The sequence below is a fragment of the Arachis hypogaea genome, chromosome 11 (assembly GCF_003086295.3).
Source record: "Arachis hypogaea cultivar Tifrunner chromosome 11, arahy.Tifrunner.gnm2.J5K5, whole genome shotgun sequence".
In the NCBI taxonomy this organism is placed as follows: domain Eukaryota; kingdom Viridiplantae; phylum Streptophyta; class Magnoliopsida; order Fabales; family Fabaceae; genus Arachis; species Arachis hypogaea.
In genome coordinates this window covers 66,950,679-66,962,371 of record NC_092046.1, presented here as the reverse complement: position 1 = coordinate 66,962,371, position 11,693 = coordinate 66,950,679, and the positions used below count along the sequence as shown (strand labels likewise).

Sequence of the window (11,693 nt, the reverse complement as noted above, 5' to 3'; positions counted from 1 at the left end):
CATATTAAAAATTTTAGAATCCTTATTTTTTCTTTTTTTTCATATAATTTTCGATAAAAATCCAAAAAAAAAAATTTAGAAAATCATAAAAATCAAAAATATTTTTTGTTTCTTGTTTGAGTCTTGAGTCACATTGTAAGTTTGGTGTCATTTGCATAAGCATCTTGCATTTTTTTTCGAAAATATCATGCATTCATAGTGTTCTTCATGATCTTCAAGTTGTTCTTGGTAAGTCTTCTTGTTTGATCTTGATGATTTTTTGTTTTCTGTCTTTTCATGTTTATCATATGCATTTTTGAATTCTTAGTGCCTAAGCATTAAAGAATTCTAAGTTTGGTGTCTTGCATGTTTTCTTTGCATTAAGCATTTTTCAAAAATATGTTCTTGATGTTCATCATGTTCTTCATAGTGTTCTTGGTGTTCATCTTGACATTCATATCATTCATGCATGCATTCATTGTTTTGATCTAAAAATTTCATGCATTGCATAATTTTCATGTTTTTCATAAAAATTTCAAAAATCAAAAAAAAAAATATATATATATATATATATCTTTCCTTTTTTCTCTCATCAAATTTGAAAATTTGGATTGACTTTTTCAAAAATTTTTAAAATCAAATTGTTTCTCATGAGTCAAATCAAATTTTCAATTTGAAAATCTTATCTTTTTCAAAATCTTTTTCAAAAATCAAATCTTTTTCAAAATTCTTAGTTATTTTCGAAAATTCCAAAAATATTTTTCAAAAATCTTTTTCTTATTTTTGTATTAAATTTTCGAAAATAACATAAACAATTAATGTTTTGATTCAAAAATTTGAAGTTTGTTACTTACTTGTTAAGAAAGATTCAAACTTTAAGTTCTAGAATCATATCTTGTGATTTCTTATGAATCAAGTCATTAATTGAGATTTTAAAAATCAAATCTTTTTCAAAACTAATTTCTATCATATCTTTTCAAAAATATCTTCTTATCTTATCTTTTTCAAAAATATCTTTTCAAAATATCTTTTCTAACTTCCTAACTTCTTATCTTTTCAAAATTTGTCTCAACTAACTAACTAACTTTTTGTTTGTTTCTTAACTTTTTCAAAACCACCTAACTAACTCTCTCTCTCTCATTTTTCGAAAATATCTCTCCCCTTTTTCAAAATTTCTTTTTAATTTATTAATTATTTTAATTTTAAAACTTAATTTTCGAAAATTACTAACAATTTTTCAAAAACCATTTTCAAAAATCACTAACTCCTTTTCAAAAATAATTTTCGAAAATTCCCTCCTTCTCTCTCATTCTATTCTATTTATTCATTCATATCCTAACATCTCATCTCACATCTCTTCCATTCGTACAGTTGCATTTCTCCCTTTACATCACATTCTTTGTCCCCTCCTTCTCTTCCACTCACAAAGGGATCCCTATACTGTGGTATAGAGGATCTCTATTATTATTATCATTTTTCTGGCCATTCTTCCTTGTCATATGAGCAGGAGCAAGGATAAGAACATTCTTGTGGAAGCAGATCCAGAACCTGAAAGGACTCTGAAGAGAAAATTAAGAGAAGCTAAAATACAACAATCCAGAGATAACCTTTCAGAAATTTTCGAACAGGCAGAGGAGATGGCAGCCGAAAATAATAATAATGCAAGGAGGATGCTTGGTGACTTTACTGCACCTAATTCCAATTTACATGGAAGAAGCATCTCCATTCCTGCCATTGGAGCAAACAACTTTGAGTTGAAACCTCAATTAGTTTCTCTGATGCAGCAGAACTGCAAGTTTCATGGACTTCCATCTGAAGATCCTTTTCAGTTCTTAACTGAATTCTTGCAGATATGTGATACTGTTAAGACTAATGGAGTAGATCCTGAAGTCTACAGGCTCATGCTTTTCCCTTTTGCTGTAAGAGACAGAGCTAGATTATGGTTGAATTCTCAACCTAAAGACAGCCTGAACTCTTGGGATAAGCTGGTCACGGCTTTCTTAGCCAAGTACTTTCCTCCTCAAAAGCTGAGCAAGCTTAGAGCTGATGTTCAAACCTTCAGACAGAAAGAAGGTGAATCTCTCTATGAAGCTTGGGAAAGATACAAACAGTTGACCAAAAAGTGTCCTTCTGACATGCTTTCAGAATGGACCATCCTGGATATATTCTATGATGGTTTATCTGAGCTATCAAAGATGTCACTGGACACTTCTGCAGGTGGATCCATTCACCTAAAGAAAACGCCTGCAGAAGCTCAAGAACTCATTGACATGGTTGCTAATAACCAGTTCATGTACACTTCTGAAAGGAATCCTGTAATCAATGGGACGCCTATGAAGAAGGGAGTTCTTGAGGTTGATACTCTGAATGCCATATTGGCTCAGAACAAAATATTGACTCAGCAAGTCAATATGATCTCTCAGAGTCTGCATGGAATGCAAGCTGCATCCAACAGTACTCAAGAGGCATCTTCTGAAGAAGAAGCCTATGATCCTGAGAACCCTGCAATAGCAGAGGTAAATTACTTAGGTGAACCTTATGGAAACACCTATAACTCAACATGGAGAAATCATCCAAATTTCTCATGGAAGGATCAAAAGCCCCAACAAGGCTTTAATGATGGTGGAAGAAACAGGTTTAGCAATAGCAAACCTTTTCCATCATCAACTCAGCAACAGACAGAGAACTCTGAACAAAATGCTTCTAATTTAGCAATTCTAGTCTCTGATCTATCTAAGGCCACTGTAAGTTTCATGAATGAAACAAGATCTTCCATTAGAAATTTGGAAGCACAAGTGGGCCAGCTGAGTAAAAGAATCACTGAAATCCCTCCTAGTACTCTCCCAAGCAATACAGAAGAGAACCCAAAAGGAGAGTGCAAGGCCATTGACATAAGCGCCATGGCCGAACCTGTGAGGAGAGGAGAGGACGTGAATCCCAAGGAGGAAGACCTCCTGGGACGTCCAGTGATCAATAAGGAGCTTCCCTCTGAGGAACCAAAGGACTCTGAGGCTCATCTAGAGACTATAGAGATTCCATTGAACCTCCTTATGCCCTTCATGAGCTCTGATGAGTATTCCTCTTCTGAAGAGAATGAGGATGTTACTGAAGAGCAAACTGCCAAGTTTCTTGGTGCAATCATGAAGCTGAATGCCAAATTGTTTGGCATTGATGCTTGGGAAGTTGAACCTCCCTTGTTCATCAATGAACTAAGTGATCTGGATCAACTGACATTGCCTCAGAAGAGACAGGATCCTGGAAAGTTCATAATACCCTATACCATAGGCACCATGCTCTTTAAGGCTCTGTGTGACCTTGGTTCAGGGATAAACCTCATGCCCCTCTCTGTAATAGAGAAACTGGGAATCTATGGGGTGCAAGCTGCTAAAATCTCACTAGAGATGGCAGACAGCTCAAGAAAATAGGCTTATGGACAAGTAGAAGATGTATTAGTAAAGGTTGAGGGCCTTTACATACCTACTGATTTCATAGTCCTGGATACTGGAAAGGAAGAGGATGAATCCATCATCCTAGGAAGACCTTTTCTGGCCACAGCAAGAGCTGTGATTGATGTTGACAGAGGTGAAATAGTCCTTCAATGGAATGAGAACTCCCTTGTATTCAAAACTCAAGGATCTCCCTCTGCAACCATGGAGAGGAAGCAGAAAAAGCTTCTCTCCAAGCAGAGTCAACCAGAGCCCCCACAGTCAAACTCTAAGTTTGGTGTTGGGAGGCCACAACCAAACTCTAAGTTTGGTGTTGAACTCCCATATCCAAACTCTAAGTTTGGTGTTGGAGAGTCTCAACAAAGCTCTGCACATCTGTGAGGCTCCATGAGAGCCCACTGTCAAGCTATTGACATTAAAGAAGCGCTTGTTGGAAGGCAACCCAATGTTTATCTAATTCTTATTTTTATTGCTTTTCATGTTTTCTTAGGTTCATGATCATGTGGAGTCACAAAATAAACAAAAAAATCAAAAACGGAATCAAAAACAGCAGAAGAAAAATCACACCCTGGAGGAGCATCTGTCTGGCGTTCAAACGCCAGAACAGAGCATAGTTCTGGCGCTGAACGCCCAGAATGGGAGCATCCTGGCGCTGAACGCCCAGAACAAGCATGGTTCTGGCGTTCAACGCCAGAAATGGCAGCAAATGGGCGTTGAACGCCCAAAATGGGCACCAACCTGGCGCTGAACGCCCAGAGTTGTGTGCAAGGGCATTTTACATGCCTAAATTGGTGCAGGGATGTAAATGCCTTGACACCTCAGGATCTGTGGACCCCACAGGATCATCTCAGGATCTGTGGACCCCACAGTATCCCCACCTACCTCATCATCTCTCTTCCCATTCATGATCATCCCTTCTACTTTCCATTTACCACTCACATCCATACACCTACTACCTTCAAAAATTCAACATCTCTCTCCCACCCAATCCCACCCATATGGCCGAATACACACTCCCATCCATCTCCTCCATATCTTCTTCTTATTCTTCTATTCTTTCTTCTTTTGCTCGAGGGCGAGCAACATTCTAAGTTTGGTGTGGCAAAAGCATAGCTTTTTTGTTTTTTCCATAACCATTGATGGCACCTAAGGCCAGAGAAACCTCTAGAAAGAGGAAAGGGAAGACAAAAGCTTCCATCAAGGGTTTATAGCTCAGTGGTAGAACATTTGACTGCAAATCAAGAGATCCCTGAGATACCTCAGGGGATTCATTTTCTTCCACACAATTATTGGAAGCAACTAAGGGTGGAACATCAGGAGCACTCCATCATCCTTCATGAAATCAGAGAAGATCTAAAAGCAATGAAGGAGGAACAGCAAAGACAAGGAATAGACATAGAAGAGCTCAAGGACATCACTAAGGTGGACTCATTCCTTGTCCTTACGTTATCTGTTTTTTTGTTTTATATGTTATGTGCTTATCCATGTTTGTGTCTTCATTACATGATCATTAGTAGTTAGTAACTTTGTCTTAAAGTTATGAATGTCCTATGAATCCATCACCTCTCTTAAATAAAAACTGTTTTAATTCAAAAGAACAAGAAGTACATGAGTTTCGAATTTATCCTTGAACTTAGCTTAATTATATTGATGTGGTGACAATGCTTCTTGTTTTCTGAATGTATGCTTGAACAGTGCATGTGTCTTTTGAAGTTGTTGTTTAAGAATGTTAAATATGTTGGCTCTTGAAAGAATGATGACTAGGAGACATGTTATTTGATAATCTGAAAAATCATAAAAATGATTCTTGAAGCAAGAAAAAGTAGCAAAAAAAAACAAAGCTTGCAAAAAAAAAAAAAAGTAGGCAAAAAAAAAATATAGAAAGAAAAAGAAAAAGCAAGCAGAAAAAGCCAATAACCCTTAAAACCAAAAGGCAAGGGCAAATAAAAAGGATCCCAAGGCTTTGAGCATCAGTGGATAGGAGGGCCTAAAGGAATAAAATCCTGGTCTAAGCGGCTAAACCAAGCTGTCCCTAACCATGTGCTTGTGGCGTGTAGGTGTCAAGTGAAAACTTGAGACTGAGCGGTTAAAGTCAAGGTCCAAAGCAAAAAAAAAAAAAGAGTGTGCTTAAGAACCCTGGACACCTCTAATTGGGGACTTTAGCAAAGCTGAGTCACAATCTGAAAAGGTTCACCCAATTATGTGTCTGTGGCATTTATGTATACTGGAAAACAAAGTGCTTAGGGCCACGGCCAAGACTCATAAAGAAGCTGTGTTCAAGAATCATCATACTGAACTAGGAGAGTCAATAACACTATTCGAAATCTGAAGTTCCTATAGATGCCAATCATTCTAAACTTCAATGGATAAAGTGAGATGCCAAAACTATTCAAGAGGCAAAAAGCTATAAGTCCCGCTCATATGATTGAAACTATGTTTCATTGATAGTTTGGAATTTATAGTATATTCTCTTCTTTTTATCTTATTTGATTTTCAGTTGCTTGGGGACAAGCAACAATTTAAGTTTGGTGTTGTGATGAGCGGATAATTTATACGCTTTTTGACACTGTTTTTAGTATGTTTTTAGTAGGATCTAGTTACTTTTAGGGATGTTTTCTTTAGTTTTTATGTTAAATTCACATTTCTGGACTTTACTATGAGTTTGTGTGTTTTTCTGTGATTTCAGGTATTTTCTGGCTGAAATTGAGGGACTTGAGCAGAAATCAGATTCAGAGGTTGAAAAAGGACTGCTGATGCTGTTGGATTCTGACCTCCCTGCACTCAAAGTGAATTTTCTGGAGCTACAGAAGTCGAAATGGCGAGCTTCCAATTGCGTTGGAAAGTAGACATCCAGGGCTTTCCAGCAATATATAATAGTTCATACTTTGGTCAAGAATTGACGACGTAAAATGGCGTTCAATGCCAGCCTTCTGCCCAAATCTGGCGTCCAGCGCCAGAAAAGGATCCAAAACCAGAGTTGAACGCCCAAACTGGCACAGAAACTGGCGTTCAACTCCACAAATGGCCTCTGCACGTGCTACACTTAAGCTCAGCCCAAACACACACCAAGTGGGCCCCGGAAATGGATTTATGCATCAATTACTTACTCATGTAAACCCTAGTGACTAGTTTATTATAAATAGGACCCTTTACTATTGTATTAGACCATCTTTGGATTACCTTATGATCCTTTGATCACGTTTTGGGGGCTGGCCATCTCGGCCATGCCTGGACCTTCACTTATGTATTTTTAACGGTAGAGTTTCTACACTCCATAGATTAAGGTGTGGAGCTCTGCTGTTCCTCAAAGATTAATGCAAAGTACTACTATTTTCTATTCAATTCATCTTATTTCGCTTCTAAGATATCCATTCGCACCCAAGAACGTGATGAAGGTGATGATTATGTGTGACGCTCATCACCATCTCCCCTATGAACGCGTGCCTGACAAACACTTCCGTTCTACATGAATTAAGCCAGAATGAGTATCTCTTAGATCTCCTAACAGGAATCTTCGTGGCGTAAGCTAGAATGATGGCGGCATTCAAGAGAATCCGGAAGGTCTAAACCTTGTCTGTGGTATTCTGAGTAGGATTCAATGATTGAATGACTGTGATGAGCTTCAAACTCGCGAGTGCTGGGCGTTAGTGACAGACGCAAAAGGAGGGTGAATCCTATTCCAGCATGATCGAGAACCGACAGATGAATAGCCGTGCCGTGACAGGGTGCGTGAGCATATGATTCACTGAGAGGAGGGGATGTAGCCACTGACAACGGTGATGCCCTTGCATAAAGCCAGCCATGGAAAGGAGTAAGACTGATTGGATGAAGATAGCAGGAAAGCAGAGGTTCAGAGGAACGAAAAGCATCTCCATTCGCTTATCTGAAATTCTCACCAATGATTTACATAAGTACCTCTATCCCTATTCTATTATTTATAATTCGAAAACCACATAACTGTTTTATATCCGCCTAACTGAGATTTACAAGGTGACCATAGCTTGCTTCATACCAACAATCTCCGTGGGATTCGACCCTTACTCACGTAAGGTATTACTTGGACGACCCAGTGCACTTGCTGGTCAGTTGTATCGAAGTTGTGACAGACTGTAAAACTAGATCAGAGTATCTGGCCTAAGAAGCCATTACCAGAGATCACAATTCGTGCACCAATCCTCGTGACTCCTTCCATCTGTAATTATTTCGACCTTGATGCATGTTTCTGTTATAGCTTCCATTCCTTTCAACAACATTAGAATCAAACTCAAAGCGACGGGGGTGAGAATTCATAGTAACTAATAAAAATTAAAAACAAAAATAAAAATAAATAAACAGCAAAATAAAATATTTACAATAACCATTAATAAGGCACACGTTTGCAATTTCCCGGCAACGGCGCCATTTTGACGATTAGATTCTTGCTGGTAAAGACTTTTATGAAAATAATCGCGTTGTAAGTATAGTTTCTAAACCAACAAAGAATCCTTTCATACAAAAACTTTGGTTGTCACAAGTAATAAAACCCAATAAAATTTATAACCGAAGTATTTAAACCTCGGGTCGTCTCTCAAGGAATTGCAGGGAGGTGTATTATTATTGGTTATGAGTTTTCTGAGAAATTTGGAGTTTGGGCAATGGGCACAAAAATAATTATAATTTAAAGCAATGAAAAATAATAAGAGATTTATGTAATTAAAATAAAAAGTCTTGAATGAAAGAATGATTAATTGGAAGTCCTATCCTTGTTGGAATTCTCTCAAGTGTAGTATAAAGAGGTTGTTGTTTTCACTTAGTTAACCCTTTCTAAATAAAGGAAAGTCAAGTGATTGAGCTAACTCTTATTCGCAAATCCTAGTCCTCTCCCTTGGGAAGGTCTAGCGTTAGTAAATATAGAACTAGCCAACAACTTCCAAATTAACTATCCACTTGAGCATTCCAACTCAAGTGTCTCCTCTTAATCAATTCATCAATTAAAGTAAGAATGTAAAAAGCTAAATTAAAATCATAAATCTGAAATACCTCAAATTGCATTTAAACATAAATTCAAATCTAACATGAAGAGTTTATAAACCAATTTGGCTAAATAAATAATTACCAAGAGAAATAGAGCAACTAAAGTAATAGAGTAAATAAAAGTAGAAGAGAAACATAAATTAAAGGAACATTGAACCTGGAATGAAGAAATAACCATTAAATTAAGAGAAATCCTAATTCTAAAACCTAAGAGAGAGGAGAGAGCCTCTCTCTCTCTAAAACTACATCTAAAACCTAAAATTGTGAATTATGAATGTTGTGTTTGTTGTATATTCTTACGAATGGATGGATTCTCCCACTTTATAACCTCTAATCTGTGTGTTCTAGGCCGAAAACTGGGTCAAAAACAGCCCAAAAATTGCCTCCAGTGATTTCTGATACGTACAGGTCGCTGCAGAGCCACGCGTACGCGTCATCCACGCGTTCGTATGGATTGCATTTTTTCCAGGTCACATGTCTTCGTAATCCACACGTGTGCATCGCCTATCTTCAGGGCAGCTATGACAAATTATATAATGTTGCGAAGACCCAGATGTTAGCTTTCTAACGCAACTGAAACCGCCTCATTTGGACCTCTGTAGCTCAAGTTATGGTCGATTTAGTACCAAGAGGTCTGGTTGGACAACTTTAGCAGTTCCTTCAGTTTCTTGTATTCCACTTTTGCATGCTTCCTTTCCATCCTCTAAGCCGTTCCTGCCCTATAAACCCTGAAATCACTTAACACACATATCAAGGCATGGAATGGTAATAAGAGAGGATTAATAATTAGCAATCTAAAGGCCCAGGAAACATGTTTTCAATCATAGCACAAAATCGGGAAGGAAAATGTAAAACATGCGAAATCTATGAATAACTGTGAGTTTAGTGGATAAAATCCACTCAATTAAGTACAAGGATATACCATGAAATAGTGGTGCATCAGCCAGCTGTTTTACCACTTCTCAACTCAATGGCCTTGCAATCTTTTCTTGGGTTCACCACTGTATCACCTAAAAATGTACTTGCAGACCTCTCAGGTATTTGCTTGCTCAGCTGGCCCATTTGTACTTCTAAGTTTCTAATGGAGGCAATGGTTTCCTGCATAAAACTCCTCATTATCTCCCAATTGGAATCTTCTTGGGATTTAGAGTTTGCCTGCTGAGTTGGTTGTTGCTGCTGAGACTGAAATTGGCAGTTATTGTGATTGTTCTGTTGGAAGCCGCCCTGAGAATTATTGTTGAAATTCTGAGGTCTCTGAGGTTGGTCCCTCCACCCAAAATTTGGTTGATTCCTCCATTTCGGATTGTATGTCTTAGAATATGGATCATTGTTGGGATTTCTAGGGCCACTCCCCATGTAATTGACCTGTTCAGAAGAGCATTGAGCATAGTCATAATTATCATTTTACACAAAGTTACCTGTCATGTCATAAGAGGTCTCTTGAGATGGGTTTTGGGTGTTGATAGCTGAGACTTGCATTCCATCCATCTGTTGAGTAATCAGATTTATTTTGCTGAGACATAAGCTTATTTGTAGCAAGAAGAGCATTAAGAGCTTCTACTTCCATAACACCCTTCTTCTGAGGAATCTCAGAGTTCACAGGATTCCTGTTAGATGAGTATAAATATTGGTTGCTAGCAACCAATTCAATCAGCTCAATTGTCTCCTCCGGTGTCTTCTTCTTGTGTAATGAACCCCCTACAGAATTATCTAAGCACATCTTGGATATTTCACCCAAACCTTCATAAAAGATGTCTAGTTGGGTTCATTTAGAGAACATGTCCAGAGGGCATTGCCTAATCAGTAGCTTGTACCTCTCCCAAGCTTCATAAAGAGTTTCACCATCTCTCTGCCTGAAGGTCTGAACCTCCACCCTAAGCTTAGTCAGCTTCTTTGGTGGGAAAAATTTAGTAAGAAACTTCGTAACAACCTTGTCCCAAGTATTCAAGCTCTCCTTGGGTTGGGAATCTAGCCATAGCTTTGCTCCATCCCTCAGAGTAAATGGGAAGAGCATGAGTTTATACACCTCTGGGTTCACTCCATTTGTCTTCATAGTATCACAAATCTACAAAAAAATTAGAAATAAACTGATTTGGGTCTTCGTGAGGAATACCATGATACTGGCAGTTTTGTTGCACCAAGGTGACCAATTATGGCTTTAACTCAAAGTTGTTCGCAGTTATAGGAGGCACCACAATGCTTTTACCATAGAGATCTGCAGTAGGAGTAGAGTAAGAGCCAAGCACTCTCCTTTGTTCTTCACTCCCGTTCGGATTTGCCACATTGGCATTAACAGCATTATTGTGATCCATGATGGATTCTGCAGGCTTGCTAAGTCTTGCTTGTTGTAAACGTCGCCTACAAGTCCTTTCAGGTTCTGGATCAAAGTCTAACAGAGGTTCCTTGTCTCTGTTCCTACGCATAAACAAACAAAATAACAAGAAAAAATGGGATTCTCTACGTCAGAGTGCAGAGAAGTCCCAGTGAGGTATTCTGTGTAAAATAATAAAATAAAAATACTAAATAAAATAATTAAATAAATTTTGAAAATAATAACTAAAATTAAACAGAAATTTTCAAAAATTAACAGGAAAAATAAACAAGACAATTAAAATAAAATTAACTAGGTGACACCAAACTTAATTTCAGAAATTAAGGAAAAATATTAGTGTTATTTTAAAAAAAATTCGAAATTAATAAACAAAATTTAAATAAAATTAAAACTAAAATGCCTAATCTAAGCAATCAAACAACTAATAGTTGTTAATCACAGTCAATCCCCGGCAATGGCGCCAAAAACTTAATGCGGTATTTCTAACCACAAACTAACCGGCAAGTGCACCGGGTCGTACCAAGTAATACCTCAGGTGAGTGAGGGTCGATCCCACGAGGATTGATGGATCAAGCAACAATGGTTGATTGATGAACTTAATTAGGAAAGTAGAAAATAGTGTTTGAATATTCAAAGAGCATTAAACAATTGTACAGAAATTAAAATAGTGAAGTGAATGGGTTGGGAGTAAAGTATGGAGAAGGCAGTTAAGGTTTCAGAGTTATCTATTTTTCTGGATCAACTTTTCTTACTAACTATTTCAATCATATAGGATTTAATTTATGGAAAACTATATGTGACTAGACCCTAATTCCTTAGACCTTTCTAGTCTCCTCTAAAATTCATCAACAGCCAATTCCTTGGTCAATTAATTCCAATTAGAGGGTGATGATCAAATTCCAATTTATATGCCACAAAAACTC

General features: G+C 37.5%; 1 non-coding gene across 1 annotated transcript; it reads right to left on the bottom strand.

The window, feature by feature from the left end:
• Positions 1-2,012: 2,012 nt before the first annotated feature.
• On the bottom strand, positions 2,013-2,120 carry LOC112725557 (small nucleolar RNA R71). Its single transcript, XR_003164658.1, has one exon. It is a non-coding gene; the product is annotated as a small nucleolar RNA R71 (small nucleolar RNA).
• Positions 2,121-11,693: the final 9,573 nt, after the last annotated feature.